The sequence below is a fragment of the Pinus tabuliformis genome, chromosome J (genome assembly GCF_031772625.1).
Source record: "Pinus tabuliformis cultivar Carrire ecotype Pingquan chromosome J, CPIR1, whole genome shotgun sequence".
NCBI lineage: Eukaryota > Viridiplantae > Streptophyta > Pinopsida > Pinales > Pinaceae > Pinus > Pinus tabuliformis.
In genome coordinates, this window is record NC_142295.1 from 1,456,770,234 (window position 1) to 1,456,794,226 (window position 23,993).

Sequence of the window (23,993 nt, forward strand, 5' to 3'; positions counted from 1 at the left end):
TAGGTTATAATCGATTTTTTTTTTTAGTGTAATAGGAGCGTCCGGAGTTAGAATTGGGAACCATGATAGGTGTTCAAAAGCTGGTTCAGAGAAATTCTCATAACAGTGACCAGAAGTTCATGCATGCACATTAAGTTCAATAAAAGTTTTATGTAATCGACCTCTTTGGTTTCAATCCTAATAAAGTGGTTGCCCATCTTGAAAGTGGACCCAAAGACGTATTCCATCAGGGACGAACTTCGTAATCAATCTTGTTGTCTTGTATCGCTATGGTTTTGTTGTTTTCACTTCTGTTTTGCATCTTTCTTATGTTTTATCAGCTGTCATAAAGTCCTTCTACTCAAGCAGTTCTCTTGGTTTCAACACTTCGAGTTAACATTCTATTCATTAATGGCATAATCAATTCTATTTCAGTTTTAACATATGATCATTTTAGATCAGATAATTTGGTATTGAAGTAGATTGCATTTGTATAATTTTCCATTGAATGTTAACTAGGTCAAAGTCGCAACGTGTAGAAGGAATCCTCGAGCAGATTGATCCAAAGATTGGAAAGCGAAGAGTCGTTCATAAGTTGACCATGACAAGATCTGATGTAGGTGAAATTCCAAAAACTAAGATGAGTGATGAACAGTTTCAGCAAGCATTCTTGACTATGCAACAGATGTTGGGAGAACTTTATGAAGACAAGAAGGTGAGAGATACAACTTCTTCTTCAAAGACATCGAAGAAGGGAAAAGGTAAAGCAAGGCTAATAAACCTCCTTCACCTCCATCATCTCCATAATCATCATCTTCTTCTTCTTCTTCTTCTTATTCTTCTTCTTCCAGTGCAGAATCTGAAATAGAAAAGAAACCTAAGAAAACATCTCTTTTGAAACTTGATGTAAAATTTGAGTTACCTATTTATGAAGGTGAAATGAATCCTGAAAATCTAGATAACTAGATGAAGTAGTTAGATGTGTATTGTCGTACTCAGAACATTTCTGACAATAAAACAAAAATTCAGTTAGCTACACTTAGAATGGGGGGAACAGCTTTAATCTAGTGGGAAATTAAAACTCAAATAGATGTAAAGTGAAAAGGAAAAGTCATCTCTTCATGGTCTAAGTTTTTGAAAGCTCTTAGGAAACAATTCTATCCTTTAGGATACATGCAGCAAGTTGTTATTGATTGCCAGCATTTGAGGCAAGGTAAAGGGAAGAGTGTTTAGGAGTTTACTCAAGAGTTCGGAAAGAAAGAATTGTTGCTTGGTATTTCATTGGATACATGTGAAACTTTATTAAAATACATCCACAGTTTACATTCATATTTGCGGCATACTTTATTGATGTTTAACCGTCATGATTTTGATGAAGTGTGTGTTTAGGACATACATATTGAATCAGGTGGCAGACCATTCAAGTTTTCATCGCAGTTGTCCAAAGAGTTGTAAATCAAAGATTCCAACAACAATAAAGGGAATAAAAAATCGAGGAGAAAGAAATAAGGGATAGCTCAGAAAGAAAGACCTACTTGTTCTAATTGACATAGAACTGGTCATGATGAATCTAAGTGTTGGAAACTTCATCCAGAACTTAAGCTGAAATAGTTCCTTAAGGAGAAGGATGAAAAGAAAGCAATTGCAGCAGTCTAGCAAGATCTAGGTTCAGATTCAGGTTATGAAAGGAGGATAACTGCTATGGTTATGACAAGTAAAACTTCTAACACTGGTTTAAGTTCGAATACTATTGCATCTTCATCAAACATAAATCCTTCAAATGAGGATAAAAGATTTTAATTGTTTAACATAAGGATAACTTCTAAGCACACAAAGATAGATACAATGTTTGACAGTGGATCACAGGGAAATTTAATATTTGAATATTTAGTTAAGAATTTGGGTTTGGAAACATGGAATCATCCAAGACCTTACCCATTAAGATGGCTAAATAAATCGACTCAGATAAAAGTCACAAAACAGTGTTGATTAAGATTTTCCATTACAGTTAATTACATTGATGAAGTGGAATTAGATGTGGTACTAGTAGACATATGTGGAGTTGTCTTAAGGAGTCCTTATCTTTATGATCATGATGCAATATTAAATAGAAGAGAGCATAAATATCACCTTAAGAAAGATGGGGTTGAATTTATTGTCAGGGCACGTCAAAACAAAAATCACTTGAATTTATTTGTTGCTAATCAAATGAAGCAATTAATAAGTTCAATAAAAGATTTGTAATCATGTGTGTAAAGGAACAACATAAGAATCGACATGATGTTTAATCAAGTTATAAGTCCCATCTCAAAGATAGTTTGATCAAAGAGGTAGAAACTCTTCTAGTTCTATTTAAAGAAACCAAACGTTTACTCATAAGCAAGGAATAAAACATGAATTACAGTTTGTGCCTAAAGCTTCTCTTCCTAATTTCAGAATGAATCAATTTAGTCCAAGTTTGGAAATTAACAGTTATAGGGATGCAAGTCAATATTGGGGAAAGTCAATGTTAAATTTCTCTTGTATTGTGTCACCATTTCATGTTTCAAACAGTTTGGAAGCCTCTTTTCAAGTGGAGAGGAGGCCCTTTTGTTTTCATATGAAAGCCTTTTCTAAAGCATTATCAAAATATCCAATACATATAAGGGAAACTTATGCATCAGGGGAAAGTGCTAATCAATGGAAACATCATTTAATAAATGAACAAACAGTTATTCAAACAAATCAAAAACTAATTCAATACTTTCAAAAACAAACTAAGTTGCAGCAGTTGTCACCTTACATTTTTATGGGTTTATTGCAGCTAATTCACTTAGTAATCGAGAAGTAGGAAAGTATATCAAGTCAAGTATTTGGTTTGATGTCAAAAATGTATTTTATTGTCTTTGTCATTCCGCAACATAGATTGTTAATACATGTTAGTAGTATTGAACAATATCCTATAGAGATTGTTTTCAAAGATGATTATGAATCAGTAACTCATGGTATTTCGTGGAATGAAGTCAATTTCCATGTTCATAATAGGTTGTTTGACCATCATCACAAGTTGTACATATTGTGGATGTATGAAACAAGTCACCGATTCAAAATGTGCCATGGTCAGCATCATCAAGGTCTTCACTTTCAGGTGGTTGATCGAATGTATTGGTACATTTTCCGGACAAGGAGGAGAGTGAGGGAGCTCTACCCTCATTTACTATCTGTCTTGTCAAACTTTTCTAGTCCAAAAGCTTTCAAGTGGAGAGGATTGATGCAGGAGGATCTCGTCAAATCAGGTACACAGGTTCAGTGTTGTTGTCAGCAATTCAGTCTCATATCGTTCAATTTCAATAGTGTTGTTTATGGTTCAGGTTGTTCAGGTGATGTCAATGGTTTTCCTGGTGATATAGTTTTGTATCTAGCTATCGACGTGCAGTTGTCGTCGGTTCTTCCAGGATTTGGTTGTCGACATGTGTTTGTCATCCGCCTCACAGGATTTGGGTTGTTGACATGTGGTTGTCGTCCACTTTGCAGGATTTGGTTGTAAATGGGTTTTTCGTCATGTGACGTTTGTTGCTAATGTCATTTTGTGACATTTAGTTGTAAATGGGTTCTTTTTAAAAATAAACCTAATCCAAATCTAATCCTAAACCCATTAACCTATACCTAAACCTAAGTTGCAAAAACTTAATGGACCATGTTACATTCCAAAACCATGTATCAAATGAATAACCCTAACTCTAAACCTATTGAACCATATTACAACCCTAAATATATTAAAATACATAAAATCTATGTTATAAACAAACTCTCAGCCTTTGAAAAACCAATGAAAAATGTTATAAAACATAATATCAGTCATCATCGTGGGCCTAACCACACAGGTATGGACACCATGGCAATGGACATGTGAACAGAGTTAAGCCGTCAGGGTATGTTAACCACCGAGCTTGGAAATCGCACGTGGAAGTTAACTATGATCGTGTCCATGTGAACAGGCAAAAGAATCAGCAGAGTTTTGATAGCTGTCAGGGTTAGCATTAACCGCAACGGGAAGGAAAGCCATAACCATGTCATGTGAGTGGATGGGATTAGCCGTCGGAGTTAGCGCCGGGAGTCAGGACTGTTAGCGGAACCGCCGGAGTCCAAATCATCGAGAAGACCGCCACCACCAATTGTCACATGACGCAGCCTCCACTCAGTTACGAAACCATCGGGTTTATCCACCAGGTGGCCGGCGGGGTATTGACCGCCCACTGGTCACATGTCAGATGGTTTTTTCTCCACACATTATCTTGAACACCGGCAATTCTGTTTTAATATATGGTTTATATTTGGGTTTTTGTTGTAGTTTGTTAAAAATTAATTGAAAGACCATGCATATGAAACCTAAGGTGGAAAAACCTGACAAGACCGAGACCAAACAAACCCTAAAATCAGCCAATTCATTCCTAAACTGGGAAGAAGGAGTTCGAATGTACTTGGAGAGTTTTAAAAGGATGTTTTGCTCATTGAAGTAGAGGAGAGTGGTTTTGGGTTTTGTATGCAAGTTCTGGAGGTTATAGTAGATTTTGTTTTCAATGTAACAGGAGCATCCGGAGTCGGAATTGGGAACCGTGATAAGCATTGGAAAGATGGTTCAGAGAGCTTTCTCACGATAGTGACCAGAAGTGCCTATGTGCATATTCAGTTTGGTAAAATTGCTGTGTAATCTACCTATTTGGTTTCAATCCTAATAAATCAGTCACCCATCTTGAAAGTGAACCCGGAGACACAGTCCATCAAGAACGAAATCCGTAATCAATTTTTTTGTCTGGTATTGTTGTTTTTTTCTTGTTTTCACTTTTGTTTTGCATCTTTCTTATGTTTTATCAGTTGTCCTAAAGTCTTCATTCTCAAGCAGTTCTCTCAGTTTCATCACTTCTAGTTAACATTCTATTCATTAATGGCATAATCAATTCTATTTCAGTTTTAACATATGATCATTTCAGATCACACAAGTAAATATCACTTTTCGTCATCATCACCTTAATTATCTTCCTCGCTTGGCATGATAACATTTTTGTTCTCAAAAATACGTTTTGATCTAGGGTCGTTTTTTAATACAAACCTCCAATCCCTATCTAACACATTTGAGTAAAAAAAAATTGGTTTCAGTGCTTTGGGAAAACATAAGGCTCCCTATCTTCATGCCACATCTTTCTAGAGTTGATAGATATAAGTCCACTATCGCGATATTCCTTTACATTATTCTGATGAAAGTTGTCCCACCAATTGCACCTAAAGATAACACATTGGAATGAAGAGAAGTCCACTTGAATGATCTCTTGTATCTTTCCAATATAACCTAACATCCCCTGCATTAGGTTTTGATCATGGTGGCTAGAACGACTAGATTGGTCAAACTTGAATTCCACTCCACAATCTTGTGTCATGCATCCATCATCGGCATCCTCCGTGAAAAAATCATGTTCATATGCCCACATAAATGGGAACAATATATATATATATATATATATATTACAATTCAAAGGTGAAGCATGAAGTTAAAAATGTACAAAAAGAGATTATAATTACAGAGTTACTGCACCCAATCCCTATATCTAGTGCATCCTCTTCAGCACGTGGGTAATGACTAGATGCATTATATTTCTCTTTGACTTGATCAATAACCAAATTGTTAAGGCATTCCATTAGCATATTTTCTTTTAAATGATTAGGATAAGGCACACTTCTACCATTCCATCCCTTGAATTATTTTAATTCATTGTCCCATTTCCTCCTCTTATGTTCATATAATGCGAGCCAAAGTTTTGTTTCTTTCATATTGTAAATAATGAATCTGTCTGGTGGCTTCAATTTCTAAATTCTTTGATGAAATCTAACATATATATATATATATATATATATATAGATATATATATATATATATATATATATATATATATATATATATATATATACATATAGTATGTATGAGATCAAAATATGCATTAATATGAAGTTCATTGTGAATAGTTACTACATGGAAATTTGACAAATGATAAGCCACTTACTCTTTATCATGCACCTCTTTCCATTCGTTTCGAGAAGCTCCCATTCTTTTTTTCCTTCATCCCTTTCGCCATACCAAATAGCCACACCTTGTGTGTTTTTTTTCTACTTGATGTACTCACTGGCATTATAGAAAGGCTCATATGATATATACCCCTCTGCCTTAGACCCCTCGAGGATTTCCCTTTTTCGAACAAAACCTTTCAATTTCTCCATGTACCTCTCTAAGAAGAACATCCAACGACATGAAACCACCCCAAATAATTCAACCTCATCTACTAGGTGAATTATAAGATGATCCTTCAAGTCCATGAAACTTGTTGGCAGTTCCTTCTTAGACATACAAACAATCTCAGTTATATCTTGATGCCACCATGGAACCCTAGCCATATGAATCTCCTTTGATGTGATCCAACCTACAAATACAGATAATTTAGATATGGAATGTCTTAGGTCTTGGGGGAAGTCATGGTTCACCCACGAGCAGAGGATAATGACATTGCACAATAAATAGTACATTATACAAAAATTAACTATAAAATATCCCATTGCATAAAAATAAAAATAAAATAGTAAAATCATTTTTTTGATATAGTACTCTTAGAAGGTTCCAATGGTCATGCGATTTAGACCTCCACAAAGAGTCTTCCACAATGAAGCAACATTATAGTGAAGACCCATATAAATAAGGAACCCTCACTCATTATAACTTCCTTTGACAAATAAAGGTCATCTTTCTTTAAAATCCATGGGACATCACGTTCTTTGAAATACCAAGAGGGACCAGCCTCTCCTCTAGTTTCTTGTTTTGGCCAATGTTTCTTTTTAGTTTTTGAAGAAATAAGATCTATCCTATCAGCCATTGTGTCACTTTATTTCAATGATGTGTGCCTCCATAAATAAGATGAAATATTTTTAAATATATGCATGGTATCTAGTAAGTGATCAATCTTAAGACACTCCTAATATGTGACCTCATAAAAGATATATTTTTTTTTCATCCTAATGGGATATTTTGAACATAGGTGTCAAATAATTCTGGATCATCGAACATAGGCTCCCCATTTGAATCGAACATTTCTGCAAACTCCTTCTCCTTCTCTCTCTCATATGTTCTAAGCCATTCAGTTGGTGTTATTATTGCAAGCCTTTGGGTTCTCTATGGTTTACCATTGAAAGCAGTTTTCACTCTTCTGTAAGGGTATTCTTCTTGGAGGAATACCTTGGAGCATTTATACACGAGCTTTCGTAGGTGGTTTAACAACCTAGCCTTCGGAGAAGGTCCATAACATTTACATCCATGATACCCTTTTGTTACAAGACCTGAAAAATTATCATGAAGATATAAATAATTATAGAAAATTAAAGTAATATGAAAAACAATATTGTTACATATATAAACAAACAAATAAAAATGTAATTTACGAAGGAAAACTCCTAAGCCTGGATAATCATGTATGGTGTGAGCACATATGCCATACAACGTAAAACTCCTTTCTATTGCCATAGGTATTGATACATCATACACATGTTTCCCTTCCCATAATTCCTTAAATTCATCTATTAATGGTTGTAAGTAGACATCCATATTCTTCACTTGTATTCTACCAGGGACTATGAGAGCGAACATAAGATGTTCATTCTTCACTGAAAACCATGGGGGGTATTGTTATTGATCATTAGTATAGGCCAAATGGAATAGTTGGTGTTTTGGAGGGAATATGGGTTGACGTCATCCATGGCTATGTTGAGTCTACACTTCATACTTCATCCTTCAATTTTCAAGGCCATGTACCCTTTGTATGCTTCATGGCTATTGAATCTGTTGGGATTTACATAACTCCTTTCTCACTTTTGTGTGAGGCATGTCATCCCTGAAACATGGCTAATTCTTTGCAACGAATGAGTCTTTGATTCCATGGGATTATAGGCATATGCATAAATATCTTATGATGAGGACCATGTGATTTATCAGTTTTCTTTTAATTATGGTACCTCTCATGCCCACATTTCATACATATCTCTATCTACATATTCTCCTCTATATAGAATACAATCATTCAAACATGCATGATATGATATGTACTCAACACCTAACATTTTCAACAACTTCTTTGCCTCTTCGCAGATACCTGGCAAGAAATTATCACTCGGAAGAACCTTATCTTTGAATATCCTGCAGTTGGTGCGGAATATAATTGTACAATGTCAATATTTAACATTCGTAAAATCGACCTAGTTTAATGTCAATTGTGTGACAAGATTTCTCAAAATATAAGGGACTTTATCGATCATGAAAGTGAATTAGCTCAATATTGTCGAGAAACATGCATTCGACATGTGAAACTTCACTTTCAAGGATTACAACAACATCTTTGTCCCCAAATTAATATACTTTAACTTGCCGCCAGGTCCAAAGAGAGGGGTGGTGGAAGCCGATTTCGGGCTTTCGAATAAGGTATCAATGATATGAGCATCATCCGCTAGCTCATCATTCTAGAATGCATTTAAAAACATTGCCTCCATGGAAGTCATATCCCGTAAGTAATCATCCATACCAACTTATATTTGATTGCCTCCATTGCCAACTTGTGATGAAGAAATACTATTTTTTTAGTCATTCCTAATTGGTGAATCTGCACATAGTGGGAATTGAATAGTTGATTGATTCAACCATTCTTTATATGTTTCCTCTCTGATTCTTTCTCTTAATTCAACCTTCTCTTGAGTTGACATTATAGTGGGTTGAACCAAAAGATGTTAGGTAGGTCACTCATCATCACTAGAATCATAATTTCAAAAAATATTAAGTGTCAATAGTGCAATATAAATGATATTAGTAACCACGTAAATGTAATTTGTTTGTTGAAATTACATTACACCAAATAGTTATTACCATCATTTATCTAGGATTGCGGATGGAAGATGCCATGTTCCAATTGGTAGGGTGAAGATATTATCCATTTTCATCTACCAACTGCTTGTGATATGTTTTTTTTTTACTTTAACGGTTATGTTTTTTATTGAATGGCGGCAAAACAGCTACCGCGTGCTAGTTACATTGAAAAGGATCCTCAAAATTCTTGACCCTCAGAATTCTTGTTACCTGGTGAATCCATGGACCTGCTTTGTTTCTTTTAGGGAAAAAACGCCGAGTCTCTGCCTGAAAGTTCTGGACATCATTAAAGGAGCGATTTTCCACACAATCAATGGTTGTTACCTGTTGCCCCTGGGAGATTGCAAAAATTTGAGATGCTGACCTCTAACTCGGAACTGAGTTTCTTCAATCTGGCAAATGAAATGTCGATTTCCCTCTCTAATCATCAATCACATGTATTCCTCAGGACATTTTTGAAGAATTGTAATGCAAATTCCTTGGGCAAACAACTTGTTGTCTCTGACTATTTAATCCGATGCTTTATGAGTCTCGATGTTTAGATCAGCTTGCTCTAATACTTGAATCAAAATTCCCTTTGCAGAAGACCGGACGGTGGAGCCGATGGAGATGGAACAAACAGTCACAAGATCCTCTTTCTGGAGTTAATCTAAGTTCTGGAAAGGAATGCGTTGCTAACAGACTCAATAAGCTTGAGAGTTGACAGGCAGAGGAAGGATCCGAATTTTGCTGCCATTCTTGGCTTTCTTCCGACAAGTGGATGGGGAACCAGAAAAGGACTCTTTTAGTTCTTCCAGAAGCTCACCTGTACCGTGCATTCAACCAAACAGACACACAACGTCCAAGACAGAGCAGGATTCTGCTGGAAACAGAGCATAAGAGTCTGCTAGATACAGAGATTCCAAAGTAACAAACTTATCATGAATTCCTGCCCTTGGAGCTTGGTATAGTTGAAACCTGGAAGCTAGAACAGCAAAACCTGATGGGAATCCAAGCTTGTTGTCTCAGAAGCTGATCCCAAAAACCTCAAATATCAATTTCCTAGGAAAGCCTATTAAGGGATGAAACAGAGAGAATCAACCGAGATGACTGAAAGGGTTCTTTGGCTTTGGGCCCGAAACTGCTTGTGATATGTTACTCTTGATAAGAGCTTCCAATTCTTTTGAAATGGAGGAATATTTTCTGCATCTAAAGTTGATTCTCAATAAGGATCCTGCAAATTTGGATACATTTTTATTCAAATTGACATGGATTAAGAAAAAATAAATTCAATTAGATAATCAAAATATAAATAAAATCTGAACTTATTGGAGATGGAAAGGGAAACTCCACGAAGGACTTTGATCAGAAATATGGACCAAACTAGAATTTAAGGAATTTGTCATTTGATATTATTGATATTTTGTCCCTACATTTGAGAAAAATTGGAGATAAAATTTTGTGTGTATATCTAAAATTAATCTCAAGAACCATATAACCACAATCTGAATTTTAATATAGTTTTTAAACCATTTTTCAATATTAAGGTGGCTTTAAGTGGAAAATGTATACTATGAACTACTATAAGTTATGTGGTTGTGTCCTAAGTGATAATTTGAGATTAATATGTGATATTAAGTGAAAATATAATTTCAGATAGATTTTAAACCCTATTGGTGCGTTTATCAGAAACAATCGCATCAATGTGTTTAAATCATAACAACACCAAGGTGTTCAAATAATAAATGCATCTTTTTCAACATTTTCAAAAATATAAAATATGTTATCATATCGGCGCTCTTGTACCAAATGCCCCAATGCATTAAAATAAAAAATAGCACTAGTATGCACCTATTTTCGGAATTTAGAGAATAAATGTGAACTTAAGCATATCGGTGCTCTTATAACAATTATAACATCAATGCATTTAAATAAAAAACCCACAGTTGCGTTAAAAAAATTAATCACACTATTTCTGAAAAAAAAAACAAAAACAAAAACAAAACAAAACAAAACAAAACAAAAATAAAACAAAACAAAACAAAACAAAAAAAACAAAAAAACAAAAAACAAAAAACAAAAACAAAACAAAACAAAACAAAAAAAATGTATCATGACGATGCGTTAAAAAAAATTTGGCGCCATAACAATGTCAATGTGCTTTTCTTATAAATGCACCAGTGAACTTTACGATCGAATGCACTGAAGTTCAGATAAAGTGAAAAAAATAAATAAATAAATAAACTTAAACTGTTTTAAATTCAAAAATGAGCAGCAATTGATTTTTCGAAATATAAATTCATAAAGTCTTTTAAATAGTAAAAAGTTATTCACTATTTCATTATTTTTGCCATAAATTTGAGTGATTTTAAAGAGCAACTAATGAGGAGCATTGTGTAGAAGCAAAATACTTTGAAGCAATAGAACTATTCAGAAGATCATAAGTTGAAAGGTGTGGTGATTCACTCAAAACCGTGCATAGTAAAAAAAATTAAATTAAATTGTCTATTTTACTAATAAAAATGTTTACAATTTTTGTTAGGGTCTAATTAAAAGCGAGATCATTTGCAAGAGACATACTGGGAGCATTGTGGAGCAACAAAATTTTTTGGAACCATAGAAAGATCAGAATTTGAAAGGTATGGTGATTCACTCAAAACTCCAAATAGCAAGAATTTTAAATTTTGTTGTTAAATTATTTTACAATTTCTATTAGATTTATTCACAATTCATATAAATAAATTAAAAAAAAAGAACCATGTATAATAAAAACATTAATATTGATTTTACTCTAGTACATTTTTTTATGATCTCCGCTCTTATTTAAATTTAATTAAAATTCTAAAAAAAACAATACTTACCGTAAACCCTTGCTTCTTCTTGCTTATGTGACTACAAAATTTCACCTTATGGTTTAACACCCTCTACCACTTCACAATTGAGGTTTTTCATTTTAGGCATTTTATATTTAATGGGTTTGTGTACTTACTATGTACAAGGTGTTTGATATGTAAAGTAGGGGGATCACTTATTGAATTAGATCCAAACCCTATAAGACCTGTCGCTTTTTTAAATGGATATATGTTTCCTAGTGTATTAATGTAATAGAATGTACCGGTGCACCTTGTGTAATATGATGCACTAGTATAGGTGGCAAGTTTGCTTTTCTTTGAACTGGGAGAGGAGATAGCGGAGAATGGCGAGGGTTTGCGCGAGGAAATCTGTGGCCGAGCTCAACGAGAGTGCAGGCATGCTCCAAACGGGAAGCCGGGGACTAAGCAAACGCAGTCATGGACAGGGGGAAATCCTCAAGTTTTATGCATGTCAGTTTCCAGACCAGCATTTCTTAAACGCAGATCATGACATGCAGGGTTTCAGGCGAGCGTTTTCGAGGACTGATTGGGCCCTTTTCCCTTTGATCCGAGACTTGATGCATAGACCCAGTTTAAGTTTCACCCTTTCAGACTTTCGTTTGCCGGATCGACCCCTATACTGGTCGGATCTGGGGACCCTTATTGGAAGGGATCGGGATACTGAAATAACAGTTAATACAAATGAACAGGACTGGCATACCACAGTGATCGTTGCCGCTGGCCCGCAGATGGATCTCCGGTTCCTAAACAGCGCCATCAACCTGACGGTGTTTCAGAAGGGGCTGCAGGATAGGTTTGGGATACGAGCAGTACTAAAGTGGGGATCAGGGAACATTCCCACGGATCCCTTTTCAAGAACAAAGGATCTGCGTAAGGCAAGTGAGATCCAAAGCTACACTCAGGAAACAAATTTTTTCAGCAGATCGGATAAGGTTTTGGAAGGCTCAGATCTGACAAGAATAGAGCCATCCCAGACTGACAGACCCGGTGGGCAAATCTTTGTAAAGACGCCAAAAGGGAACACAATAGTGATCTGGTCTTTTGACAGTGACAGGGTTTCAGACTTGCAGAACAAAATTGTCGAACAGTCTGGCTACCCGGCTGAGGAACAACACCTTTTATATGAGGGCAGATCGTTGCAGGAATGCAGAACCATGCAAGAATACAACATCAAGGCAGGCTCTACAATCATTCTCAATATGAGGTTACGAGGGGGAGCTGAAAGCGCTGGAACTAGCTCGCAAAGAAGAGGGTCTTTTAAGGAAGCAGTGAAGGGTAAGGGGAAAGATTCTACAGCTGTCACTGAACCCCCAGGGCAGTATATTGTAGATCAAATGCCGGAGAGCCCCTCTATCTCCATCGATATACCAGAGGTAAATATCATATTCTCAGATTTACAAAAAAATGCAGTTATTTGTAGATTCAATGGTTTCTGGCCTAGAACTGATGCATTGTACCAATGGATCCACACGGTTTGGACAAAAAATTGCCAAATCTACCTATACCCTAAGGGTTTCTTCATAGTATGTTTTCACACAGAAGAAGAAAAGGAAACAGTTCTCAATCAAGGGCCATGGTTCTGGGGCAGTGCTGGACTTTTTATTACTCCATGGTTTCCTGAGTTTGATGCCAACACCATGGTGGTATCAAGGATGCCAGTATGGGTTAGGTTGCATAACCTTCCTTTACATTTCTGGCACTCAAAGGCTTTAACAGCTATTGGAAATACCCTGGGGAGAATGCTAAAGATAGACGGAGAGAGACATATAAAAGGAATTTTTACCTTTGCCAGAATATGTGTCGAGGTAGATCTCAGCCGAGGACTACCTGAAAGCATAATTCTGAACTTCAATAATACACAGTGGAAACAACCTTTGGACTATGAGAATACAGCTTTCAGATGCCGGGGATGTCAACAAACAGGTCATTTGTACAATGCATGTCCAAGCCACAACAAGAGCAAGCCACAACAAAGGAAGCCGAAAGGATGGCAGAACATAGATGCTGCTTTAAAGAAGGGAGATACAGCAAAGAAGGAAGAGCAAAATACAGCAAAGGATAAAGATCAGGAAAATAAGGAAAAAGAGATTAATGAAGAAAAGGAAGAAGATCTCCAGCTGGAAATAAGTGGTAATAAACGAAGTCACAGTCCTGAAGGATCAGATTCAGATAAGGAACAACAAATGAACACAGTGGAAAACCAGCTCGCCATTATTGCCTCCACGCACAACACTGATGGTTGGCGAAAAGTGGAGAAAAAGAAGGGCAGGAAGACTTAGGTCAGCTGGTTTTTGTGGACTGCTCTTCGGATAACTGGAGAGCCTCTTTCTTTTTTATGCTTGTAGGCAGGTTTGTATCCTGCGGGCTGTATGATCCATTTTTCATACAGTCAAATTGAATGCTTAACGCATATACTTGTAACTTTTTATTTTTATTAATAAAAAGTTCGATTTTTTTCTTTGGAAAAAAAAATATAATGCACTAGTATATTATATCATTGTTAGTTTTGTCTAGTTTGTTTATCGTTGATCCCTGTGTAATATAACACATTGGCGTGCATCTGCCAAATAGCACTGTTATAATTTAAAATTATTTAAAAAATTAATTTTCACTGATGGTGTCGAACAATTAAAGGTGTGGTTTGTTTTTTTTTAACGAAGCCTGTTTCGTAGTGCACCCTATGTAATCTAATGAACTAGTGTTGGTGGTGATTATATCATACTAATCCTATCAACACTATCTATTTATACAAAACAAAATTTATTTATCGGTGCGCTAGTGTAATATAACACATCGGCTTGCCTCTACCAAATAACACCATTAGGTGACTTGTATTTAACTTTTTATGTGTTAGTTTTTACAGTGATGGCCATCTCTGTTATTGTCACAAATCGCACCTTCATTATTTAAATTTATTTTAAAAAAATAATTTTCATTGTCGATGTTGAACAATTAAACGCACCGGGGCATTTGGTTCAAATAACCACACTGGTTACCAGAGCTCTTTTTGGCTAAAAATTATTTGATTTGTGTATAACATATATTTAATGACTTCTATATTGAATGGTACAGGTTGTATATTGATAAAAAATGTATGATAAGGTGTCAAGTAAAAAAAATATTGATCGACACAATTATAACACATTGAAAAAAGTAGAGAAGGCAAGTTCTTTGTAAAGTATTTACAAAATTAAGGTTTGAACTATATGTAAGTTTAACTAATATTTTCTGGTTATCTTATGTCATATAGAACCACAAAATGAAGAAGGTCGATAAGATGATTTCTAATCTAAGTGCAAAAGAGTGTAAAAGTTTGATAGAAAAAATGCAAAAGGATGAATCAAGTGAATGAGAAAATACTATTCAATATGAGTTTTTTTGTGAATTTTCATTAATAATATACTTAAGAGCATTAGGTAACATGTTTCAAACAATCTATTAACTCATATATGTTTAATGTTCTACAAGGAGAAACAACAAAGGAAATGACCACTATCATTCTAAGAAAAGAAAAATTATAGAACATGTAAATGACAATGAATTAGTCGTTAGCTCATCTAGAGTGGTGTTGGAGGTTAATGAAAGGGGAAATTGTTTTACAAAACTATGAGTGATCTAATGGAATGAACGTATATACTTACTTTCCATTTACAATAAATAAATCAATCCAATGATTCCAAGAAATAAATTATATCTGAGCTACAGGAAGCATTTCCAGAGCAATGGTCAATGGGACATGTCAAACTTGCAATAGAAAAACATACAACAACAAAAAGAATCATTCAAAAGGTAATATTCATAATTAAAATTATTTTATACAATTATATGTATATATTACTACAAACAATTCATTTATTAATATAAATTTTATTATATTTAGTTTTCATATATCAACATAAAAATAGTTTATTACTTTCTTCGGGAAGATTATGAAAATCTCAAATGATCAACAAGCTGAGATGTGAAACATGCCAGTAAGAATGTCCAAAAACGTGTACAAGGACATGGTCAAAGAAATGGGCATAATTGCATCATAGAAGGAGATAAATTAAAAACAACCTGCTTCAAATGTATGTAATCGTGATTGAATTTGTACATATAATAAAACAATTAAGCATTAAATATTAAGTTTCAAAGTATTTTCTTGTAGAAATGAAAATAAAATGGAACTCATTTAGCACATTAAATAGGATGACAATGAAGAAAAGTGTTGATGTCAATCTTTGTGAGTAATTGTTAATATTTCCTTATAACAACTCAAGGTTGATTTTTGTATATTTCAAGTTGTTCTTACAACAACCATCCTTGAATGTCTTCAAATAGCTACTAACATAAAAAGAAGAGCCATTAGAAAAATTGATTGACATTGGGTTAAACAAGGGTTGTGAGTGTATGTTGGCATATCAAAAAATAATTGTGGAATTTGTAAGTATCTATGTTGTTTTACTTCTCTGAGTTTATAATTAATAGAACAAAAACATCATTTATATTAAATCTATGGTTTATAATGGGGCTTAAAACATGTAGGAAACAAAGTATGGAATTACGCCAGGAGAAGACTTGTTGCAACAAGGGATGACACTTGGTTTTGAAACCATGTGCACATTTTATGAGTCACTTCTTTCGATGGTACAATGCTATTCGATTTACATTGATGTATATTATTTATTTCAGTTTTCATTATTCTCACCAATGTAGATACACTCATTACACTTTATTATATGTTTGTATATGGAACAAGATCAAGAAGTCGAAAACAATTGATGAAATCAACAAAAAAAAAACATCCAAATAACCCAAGTCATGGAAGTAGTTGGAGCACTGATAGTATTTCTAGCAAAGAGTGGTGATTTATTTGGATATCAATGCAACCTGTTGTATTTTTTGAAATAATTATTTGTGAAAATCAAACATTTTGTTTAATGTAATGGACATAGTGTCCCAATTGAAAGATAAGGGTTTACCAATAGCAATCCCATTTTGTATGACAAAGAGCCTCTTACTGATATATAATAAAATACATTTTAATTTATTTGTATCGTGTTATCAAATGTCATGTGAAATGTTACACCATTGATTAAATATTATAATGAAGAGATGTGAAATTTGATAATATAACAAATTAATCCAAACATCATATACAAATGCACTAATCAAATTTTAGTTTATATGAATACTGTAATAAGATATATATGTATATTTTTTTATGAATAACCGATTTAAAAACTTGTAATAATTGCATTGTCATAGGTCGATGTTTCCAAAAAATAGAATCCCATACAAGAAGTTGGTGCATCCATAACATAAAAATGCACTGGTGTGTTATGTTCTATAAAAGGACCGTGATGGCATCTTTTTTGCATGACCAGTGATTTTTCAGAAAATGACAACACCAGGGCATTTAGTTATTCAAGAACCGATGTTATTTGCAATTAAATTCCCAATGCATTGTAATTCTTAACGCACCAATGCTTTCATATAACTAATGCCCTGTTCCTATAAAATATTTTTTCCAAACCCAGTGCATTAATTATTAAAATTAACAACATTGTTCATTTTATATCCCTAATGCACTGGTGCGTTTATACAAATAACAGGCATTAATGTTGTGACTTTAAACAAAAGCACAAGGACTATAATTATTTTTTGTGTGCCCTGGTGTCATCCCTTAAAATAATGCCTTGGGGTTTTTTAATATAAAATCATTGGGGTAGTATACATTTAAGGCACTGATGTTATATGCATTCATTGTCTCACTACTTTTAGTTATGTATATTTCCTCGTGTGTTTATAGATGTAGCGCACTAGTGCTACTTTTCCATAAAGCGCACCGCAAAAAAACATCTGTTAAAACCTTCGTTTACCTAGATTTTTTTAGTTGTGATGAAGTTGCATTATAACCTCTGCTAAAACATCCACTATCATAAACGGACATTTTTTTGAGAAATTTTTCCAATTTTATAACACTAAAAACATCCATTATAACCTCCCCTCGAAAGTATTTTCTTTGTAGTGATCTCAATGAGCCTCAGTATTGCAACAAGAATGCTGCAACTCCCAAGGCTACCAACTTTAATTATCAACTTAGGGTTCTTTTGAGGCCTCAAAAATCATTGCATCAACACGAGGGAAAACCACTCGATCCAGACCTTAAGAAAGCTCCTTTTCCTTTTAGGTAATGGCTTCTACTGGGATAATGGGACTAGTTTCCCAATGAAAGGTGATTGAATGAATGTGTAATGCTTGTAGCAGAGTGAAGTAGATGGATTTTCAATAATGAATAAAATGGAAAACATATGTATTAATCTAATCTATAATCCAAGATTGTTTAACATTTATCTAGATGCGATCTATAATGAATTTCCTTAGTAAATGACAATATAGATTGCTCAAACACTAATGGAAATGAAAATATTTCAAGATGATTATTATAATTAAATAGTTAATCAAAATAATGTGTATAACTCATATCACATTCAGAATGTCAAAGCAAATTGCTTAACATGTCTTTAAAAATATCAATGGCAACATGATCGTAAATGAATACATGTAACACTATTCTTTAAATACCATGTAACAAGCAATCTGAAAAGATAAATTTATTATTATTTATGAATAAAATAGAGGTACAAAGATAGAAATACCAGATGCACATTGCTCAGCCCATAACAGAAATAGCACCAGTTTATTCCTTCTCACAAAGATGATTTCAAGAGTACGGAAATGCAAATTCTCAAAATTCTTTATGAAAATTCCTAAACAATGTTCCAGTCGTTCTATTAAGAAAAGTATGAAAGTACAATAGTGAGAGATTTCGTAAGTGTTTCTTCATAAAATTCGGGACCTTAATTTCATACAACAAGTAAGCTTAAATAGAAAAAAAACAAATGAATATATTATGCAGAGCGTTGAGGGCATTTAAACAAATCCCTTTAATAACGCTCAAAGAAAAACAATTTTTTGGTAGAAATTTATAAATGTGATTTGTTGTCTTCATAGGCTTTGTTTGTTCCATCAGATTATCTCAATGTCTGTTTGTCTGTTTCAAGTAAAAAATCATAGTTGTCCTCTTCTGTTATGAACCTGAACACAGAAAATGGGAATTAATTAGTAAAAATTAAATGACACTAATAAGCGAGTTTCATTTGAGACAAATCATGTTTTGCAGGAAATCAGGAAAAATTTATAGCATAATAAATCTCAAACACAACCATCATGGAGAGGAATGCAGAGTGAGGTTTGTGATAAGAGAGGTGGACTTTACAGTCTTATGACTTTATGGTCTTATCACAAATCAAAAAACACAGAGATATCGCAATCACAGTTATGGAGTGGCAAACTATAAGAAGTGGCCGAAAGACTTGTGATTTGCGATATACGGGATGATGTAAAGGATGACGTGATGGTGACGTCACTATGACGTGGCAGATCCATATGGAAAGATGACATGGTTGATGACGTGGAATATGATATGGCAATGGAAAGGGTCTTATCACAGATCGCAAAACAGACGTTGATGAAAATGGGAGGCTTAGCGGTTTTTTCGGAGGGGTTCAAAGTGGTAAGTAGTTTGTGAAGAGGGGAGTCTGAAAGAACAAATGAGTGACACATAGATATAGGGCTGGACAGAAAACCACTTTTCGGACCCCCCTAGAGAAACTTAAAATTGAGCGCAGGGGGTCTGAAATCTTCTCTGTTGTTGATCTGGGCAGATTAGATCTGAGTTGTTTTGATTAAATCACAAGAAAGACCAAATCACAATCACTTTTGGAACCACCAAAATTTAGGGGATCTCCCCGATATGAATTCCCTACTATCCCTCACACCATTTGGTGTAGGAGTCCCATTCGGTATGATGGCCCAGTTTCCATTCTCTTAGAGATTTTCCTTAGCTATTGTTGTTCAGCACATGAGAGCGTTATGCTTGTAACTTCAAGAAAGTGAAGTGAGTGTGCCTAGTGAATGTGTAATGTAACTCTGTATCCAGTTTCTCTTACTGTCAAAAAGAGGGAGGTGAAGTGAGCCTCTTTATGAGAGGAAATAGTCCCAACCCAGGAAGAAACACACGTGAACAACAACAAGGGTTTGTCTATCATCTAGTAGAATAGTCCATAGCAGATGTGGAAGTCGTGAAAACCAAATTTCAAGGGAAAACACATACACCATTGTTGACAGTGCTGGACCCTCCAACATGTTAGTGAATATCCTCGATAAGAATTCCCAATTAGACCTCAAATAGTTTGGTGTAGGAGTCCCAGCAGTGGGTCATACGCTAATTCCTTGACCATGATTTTGCAAAGAGGCAAGTAAAATAACGTTGTTGGTAGCAAGGGTGTGACAACTGCAGTAAGACAAGGAAGCTGCATGAATAGTTCTAACACGCGGAGAGTTGGGTGAGTGTGCCCCTTGGAAACCTGTGGTAGCATGCAACTTGGAAGGGAACACATGAGCGAAGATGCATCACAAACTAGAAAGAAAGTTAGCTAACAATCCAAAGTGATGGTTAAACCAATCAACACATTTCAGTAAGATTCATACATACTTATACAAAATAGTCCATACATGCATGCATAAGCAAACAGATACATATACCATTTAGAGTAAACAAGATAGATGGAATACAATATGACATATGCATGAAACGTGTTGCCTCTATTATATTAAGAAGCGTAAGTTCTAGTCATACAATACATCCATGTCCAACCACTAGTTCCAACAGTGGAACATTATAGCCACAACTGCCTGCTCCTCTAAAGAGATGTACTATCTCCACGCAGTGGAGAAGCCAAGGCTCGTTACAATACTATCCAAGCTCTCTCTAAGATATTCTTATCGGAAGTTTGGCTGACCAAAATCCTATACAATGAGTTATGAGGTTCTATTTATAACAAAGGGTGGGGTGACCCTTGACATTCCCCTTTGAGACCTTTCATTTACACTCATGACTCTTCAACTACTCTATGACTGTTACATTCAATTATCAACACTTGAACTTCCACTTGACAACACGTTACATTACAATGCACATTTGCCCACGTGAGACAAAATGGCTTGAACAAGCCATGCAAGACATCACTAACACTCAGACCGTTGTGGTGAGACCAACTCTTTGACATGCTTGTGATGGTCGAAGGTGATGAGCTGATGCCAAGATTGGTTGTCCATGATGGTGTCCATGCGCTCAATGGTGGCATCTTGCTAAAGCAAACTCTTGCCTTTGTTGCATCCAGGTGCACTGATATGGGTCCTCTATCCAACTAATCTGACAACATGCAAATGGTCGTCCTGGTGCAACTCGACCGGAAACATGTTGATGCATAGTGTCTACACTGCTCTTGAAGCATGTGCTGGTGGTCTTGCACATCAACTTGTCGAGGTACATGTTTAGCTCCAGTTGGACTTTCTTCTTGTCTTCGCCTCGATGAGTGTGTTGAATGGGTGGGATCGCATGCATGCACATAATGACATGCATGTTTCTACATTCCCTTGCATGTGATGAACAACATTGCTCACCTTTTCTACTCTGTGCCAGCTGCTGAGATGGATCTATAACTTGTACGGGCATAGTTTCATCTATGGGTGCATGTTACACCCGTTATTGTACCAGTTCCTGTTGCAACTCATTCCCTCATCTATGTAGCTCATGTTCTTCCTTGAGTTGTTGCTTCAGCACATGCAACTACTTATTTGTTATGTTCTCTTCCTTTGCAAGATCGTCATGTCGTGTTGTCACCTCATAGCCTGAGCCTCCAAAGTTGCTTTCATCACAAGTGGATCTGCTTGAGCTTGCAACATTTTTCTACCTCTATGTTGTCAACAACCTTCCTCTTGTGTTCGTTTCATCTAGTATGTTTCCTTCAGCTTCTGTTGATGGTGTTGCTTGCTGTGATGTTATTACCATCATATCTTGATATCCTTTTCTGCAAACAACTTGATGTCTTTATGGCTAGGCAAGTTCATAGACACTTGATCGACTGCATCCCCAAGTGTGCTCTAAATGGTTTCTTCTACTCTACTCTCTTGGAAGCCATTGTGCATTTGCTGTTGTGAGACAGATGAACACCTACGATACCTGGAGACATGGCAACACTCATGGCAAGCAATCTATCATTTGAAAACCAAAATGAACTTGAGAACTAACTTGCAACATAGTTGTGTGACTGATCATGAAGGTTGACAATTTCTGTCGGGAGGTCGGGAGACTCACTGCCAAAATTGTTCAAGGCATAGTCCGATCTATCAATAGGTTGACTAACTGCTGGATTTGTGTAATGCACAGTCCAGCCTCACCTACTTAGGAGTGAAACTGTGCAATGTTCAATTTCAGTCAGTAGTGACATGCAACCAGCGAACTGCATTACGCAGTTTCTGGGGCCAACAGGACACTTCCCCCAAGAATTGCACGATGCAAGCCTGGAGGTTAGTTCCTAGCTAGATTTGCACAATTTCTAGAGGGGAGGTGAAGCCTTCGTTTCCGGAAATGTGCAATGTTAGCTGGGCAAGGCATGGTCTAGGCCAAGGCAGCCTAGTTCGGCTGACGGGTGACTGAAAACATGAGAAGTCTGAATGCATGGTGAGATGAGTGAAAATGAGATCGAATGATCATTCATGCCAACAACAAGTGTAGGATTCAAAAAACGGGAAAGCATGCATGTGTATGAAGCGAGTCGCCGCAATAACGACCGTTAGTGCAAAACAATTTTATGCATACGATAGCAATGAGATGCAAATGAAAACTGAAACGGTGCTAGCACAAGCTACTATGTATCAAAACGACAACAAGTGCTCACTGAAATCAAGCAGACAGCATTCATATGAAGCAAAACACAAAAAGCGCTAGAAATGCAGCACGAGACATGAAAACCGGGCTTACCCCAAAACAGTTGAGCCGAATGTGTTGACGACTCCAAGATGCAATGTGGGATGTCAGAGCTACAAGATTAATGTGAGGAATGAGCTCCTCAGTGTCCAGTTGATGAGTTTTGATAAGATCAAGGTTGTGACGCGCATGCCACGAATCTAAGAAAGGCGACACTTGGTGGGAGGTTTCTGAGATGATACTTGAATGTAACCTCTAGCTACTAAAAATAGATCCCTTAATCAAGGGATGCCTTTTCATGTTTCCTTGGGAGGAGCAGCCCATTCATACAAATCATTTTTTCTCAGTCCTGGAGGGAACCAATCAACTCAACTGCACATGCAAGAGCCTGCACAACTATTGGGAGAAAATGTGCATTTCTGGGAGGGAGTTGGGCTAGCTTCCTAGGAGATTTGTGCAATTTCTAGGAAAAGTAGATGACTGCTACCCAGGATTACGCAATTCTTGGGCTAATCAGCCTTGCCGAGAAGAATTGTGCAATTTTCTTAGTGAAGCTTGACTAGCAAATTTGCGCAATTCTAGAGCTCGCCAGGCTACCAGATAGAATTGTGCAATTTCTTAAGGGAGTTTCTCAGCCTACAACTAGACTAAGTCTAGAAGAACAACCTATGAGGGGAATGCAACAAGCTCTGACAGACACGCTATCATTTTGAAATAAAATCACTGAAGCTTGTGTACTTGATGAAGCAAGACATGCTGTTGTGAAAGGTTGGTAGGGAGGCTCTAAAACGAAGCTAAGGAAAAATTTTGGAGGGTGATTGTAGCTGCTAAAACACATGGAGACACACTATTAGAAATCTAGTTCTCTAAGTGGACCTTTTTCATGAAAAACAAGTCTAACACCTCTAGAAGTATTGTTCAATTCTTAGTTCATCTTGGTTTCAAACTAGCCTAATTGTAAGATGTAGCATCTGCCAAGCTCTTGGCCGATTGACACGCATTCCAAGCCAAGGAAACATAGTTGTTTCGATTGGGGTTGAGGGGAATATTGGTGCACAAGCAGTATAGTCATCAAAGTCTTAATTTCATCTCTGGTGTTGCTCCACTGCCAGCAGGCCTGGACAGTACCTCGACGGAGTCACATACTAACACAAGCATGGCTCCACTGCTAGAGAGCTTGGTCAGTACCTCGACAGACTTACTTGCATCACCTCTCTATGCAGGAATCCTTTTTCTTCTTTCGCCTTATTCATTTTTCATTTTTTGAGATTTTCACTTTATTTTTTTTTTCATTTTTTCATTTTCACAACTGTGCATAGCACTTATTCATTTGAGAGGCGGAAGAGGCATCTAGACTTATTGAGAGAAAAAGAGGTTGTTCCTGCAAAGAAGTAGTTTATTGTACCTCTGACGT